This window comes from Phyllobates terribilis, unplaced genomic scaffold, assembly GCF_046119375.1.
Source record: "Phyllobates terribilis strain yellow unplaced genomic scaffold, ASM4611937v1 Scaffold_20__1_contigs__length_20440879, whole genome shotgun sequence".
NCBI lineage: Eukaryota > Metazoa > Chordata > Amphibia > Anura > Dendrobatidae > Phyllobates > Phyllobates terribilis.
The window spans coordinates 1,929,950-1,934,790 of NW_027362780.1; positions in this window are offsets into that span (position 1 = coordinate 1,929,950).

A 4,841-nucleotide genomic window follows, 5' to 3' on the forward strand; every position below is an offset into this window, starting at 1 on the left:
CATAAATACAATTTAATAGAGCATAGGCTAAAACAACATAAATACAATTTATAAAGCATAGGATAAAACAACATAAATACAATTTAATAAAGCATAGAATAAAACAACATAAATACAATTTAATAAAGCATAGGATTAAACAACATAAATACAATTTAATAAAGCATAGGATAAAACCACATAAATACAATTTAATAAAGCACAGGATAAAACAACATAAATAAAATTTAATAAAGCATAGGATACAACAACATAAATACAATTTAGTAAAGCATATGTCAAAATAACATAAATACAATTTAATAAAGCATAGGATAAAACAACATAAATACAATTTAATAAAGCATAGGATAAAACAACATAAATAAAATTTAATAAAGCATAGGATAAAACAACATAAATTCAATTTAATAAAGCATAGGATAAAACAACATAAATACAATTTAATAAAGCATAGGTTAAAACAACATAAATACAATTTAATAAAGCATAGGATAAAACAACATAAATACAATTTAATAAAGCATAGGTTAAAACAACATAAATACAATTTAATAAAGCACAGGATAAAACAACATAAATACAATTTAATAATGCATAGGTTAAAACAACATAAATACAATTTAATAAAGCACAGGATAAAACAACATAAATACAATTTAATAAAGCATAAGACAAAAAAACATAAATACAATTTAATAAAGCATATGTTAAAGCAACATAAATACAATTTAATAAAGCATAGGTTAAAACAACATAAATACAATTTAATAAAGCATAGGATAAAACAACATAAATACAATTTAATAAAGCTTAGGATAAAACAACATAAATACAATTTAATAAAGCATAGGATAAAACAACATAAATACAATTTAATAAAGCATAGGATAAAACAACATAAATACAATTTAATAGAGCATAGGCTAAAACAACATGAATACAATTTATAAAGCATAGGATAAAACAACATAAATACAATTTAATAAAGCATAGAATAAAACAACATAAATACAATTTAATAAAGCATAGGATTAAACAACATAAATACAATTTAATAAAACATAGGTTAAAACAACATAAATTCAATTTAATAAAGCATAGGATAAAACAACATAAATACAATTTACTAAAGCTTAGGATAAAACAACATAAATACAATTTAATAAAGCATAGGATAAAACAACATAAATACAATTTAATAAAGCATAGGATAAAACAACATAAATACAATTTAATAAAGCATAGGTCAAAATAACATAAATACAATTTAATAAAGCATAGGATAAAACAACATAAATACAATTTAATAAAGCACAGGATAAAACAACATAAATACAATTTAGTAAAGCATAGGTCAAAATAACATAAATACAATTTAATAAAGCATAGGATAAAACAACATAAATACAATTTAATAAAGCATAGGTTAAAACAACATAAATACAATTTAATAAAGCATAGGATAAAACAACATAAATACAATTTAATAAAGCATAGGATAAAACAACATAAATACAATTTAATAAAGCATAGGATAAAACAACATAAATAAAAATTTAATAAAGCATAGGATAAAACAACATAAATACAATTTAATAAAGCATAGGATAAAACAACATAAATACAATTTAATAAAGCATAGGATAAAACAACATAAATACAATTTAATAAAGCATAGGATAAAACAACATAAATAAAATTTAATAAAGCATAGGTTAAAACAACATAAATACAATTTAATAAAGCATAGGATAAAACCACAGAAATACAATTTAATAAAGCATAGGATAAAACAACATAAATACAATTTAATAAAGCATAGCACAAAACAACATAAATACAATTTAATAAAGCAGAGGATAAAACAACATAAATACAATTTAATGAAACATAGGATAAACAACATAAATACAATTTAATAAAGCATAGGATAAAATAACATAAATACAATTTAATAAAGCATAGGCTAAAACTACATAAATACAATTTAATAAAGCATAGGATAAAACAAATTAAATACAATATAATAAAGCATAGGATAAAACAACATAAATTCAATTTAATAAAGCATAGGATAAAACAACATAAATACAAATTAATAAAGCATAAGATAAAACAACAAGAATAAAATTTAATAAAGCATAGGATAAAACAACATAAATACAATTTAATAAAGCATAGGTTAAAACAACATAAATACAATTTAATAAAGCATAGGATAAAACAACATAAATTCAATTTAATAAAGCATAGGATAAAACAACATAAATACAATTTAATAAAACACAGGATAAAACAAAATAAATAAAATTTAATAAAGCATAGGATAAAACAGCATAAATAAATTTTAATAAAGCATAGGATAAAACAACATAAATACAATTTAATAAAGCATAGGATAAAACAACATAAATAAAATTTAATAAAGCATAGGATAAAACAACATAAATACAATTTAATAAAGCATATGATAAAACAACATAAATACAATTTAATAAAGCATAGGTTAAAACAACATAAATACAATTTAATAAAGCAGAGGATAAAACAACATAAATACAATTTAATGAAACATAGGATAAACAACATAAATACAATTTAATAAAGCATAGGATAAAACAACATAAATACAATTTAATAAAGCATAGGCTAAAACTACATAAATACAATTTAATAAAGCATAGGATAAAACAAATTAAATACAATATAATAAAGCATAGGATAAAACAACATAAATTCAATTTAATAAAGCATAGGATAGAAACAACATAAATACAATTTAATAAAGCATAAGATAAAACAACATGAATACAATTTAATAAAGCATAGGATAAAACAACATAAATACAATTTAATAAAGCATAGGTTAAAACAACATAAATACAATTTAATAAAGCATAGGATAAAACAACATAAATTCAATTTAATAAAGCATAGGATAAAACAACATAAATACAATTTAATAAAACACAGGATAAAACAAAATAAATAAAATTTAATAAAGCATAGGATAAAACAACATAAATACAATTTAATAAAGCATAGGATAAAACAACATAAATAAAATTTAATAAAGCATAGGATAAAACAACATAAATACAATTTAATAAAGCATATGATAAAACAACATAAATACAATTTAATAAAGCATAGGTTAAAACAACATAAATACAATTTAATAAAGCATAGGTTAAAACAACATAAATACAATTTAATAAAGCATAGGACAAAACAACATAAAAACAATTTAATAAAGCATAGTTTAAAACAACATAAATACAATTTAATAAAGCCTAGGATAAAACCACAGAATTACAATTTAATAAAGCATAGGATAAAACAACATAAATAAAATTTAATAAAGCATAGGTTAAAATAACATAAATACAATTTAATAAAGCATAGGACAAAACAACATAAAAACAATTTAATAAAGCATAGTTTAAAACAACATAAATACAATTTAATAAAGCCTAGGATAAAACCACAGAATTACAATTTAATAAAGCATAGGACAAAACAACATAAATACAATTTAATAAAGCATAGGCTAAAACTACATAAATACAATTTAATAAAGCTTAGGATAAAACAAAGTAAATACAATATAATAAAGCATAGGATAAAACAACATAAATTCAATTTAATAAAGCATAGGATAAAACAACATAAATACAATTTAATAAAGCATAAGATAAAACAACATGAATACAATTTAATAAAGCATAGGTTAAAACAACATAAATACAATTTAATAAAGCATAGGATAAAACAACATAAATACAATTTAATAAAGCATAGGATAAAACAACATAAATACAATTTAATAAAGCATAGGATAAAACAACATAAATACAATTTAATAAAGCATAGGATAAAACAACATAAATACAATTTAATAAAGCATAGGTTAAAACAACATAAATACAATTTAATAAAGCACAGGATAAAACAACATAAATACAATTTAATAAAGCATAAGACAAAAAAACATTAATACAATTTAATAAAGCATATGTTAAAGCAACATAAATACAATTTAATAAAGCATAGGTTAAAACAACATAAATACAATTTAATAAAGCATAGGACAAAACAACATAAATACAATTTAATAAAGCAGAGGATAAAACAACATAAATACAATTTAATGAAACATAGGATAAACAACATAAATACAATTTAATAAAGCATAGGATAAAACAACATAAATACAATTTAATAAAGCATAGGCTAAAACTACATAAATACAATTTAATAAAGCATAGGATAAAACAAATTAAATACAATATAATAAAGCATAGGATAAAACAACATAAATTCAATTTAATAAAGCATAGGATAGAAACAACATAAATACAATTTAATAAAGCATAAGATAAAACAACATGAATACAATTTAATAAAGCATAGGATAAAACAACATAAATACAATTTAATAAAGCATAGGTTAAAACAACATAAATACAATTTAATAAAGCATAGGATAAAACAACATAAATTCAATTTAATAAAGCATAGGATAAAACAACATAAATACAATTTAATAAAACACAGGATAAAACAAAATAAATAAAATTTAATAAAGCATAGGATAAAACAACATAAATAAAATTTAATAAAGCATAGGATAAAACAACATAAATACAATTTAATAAAGCATAGGATAAAACAACATAAATACAATTTAATAAAGCATAGGATAAAACAACATAAATACAATTTAATAAAGCATAGGATAAAACAACATAAATAAAATTTAATAAAGCATAGGATAAAATAACATAAATACAATTTAATAAAGCATAGGACAAAACAACATAAAAACAATTTAATAA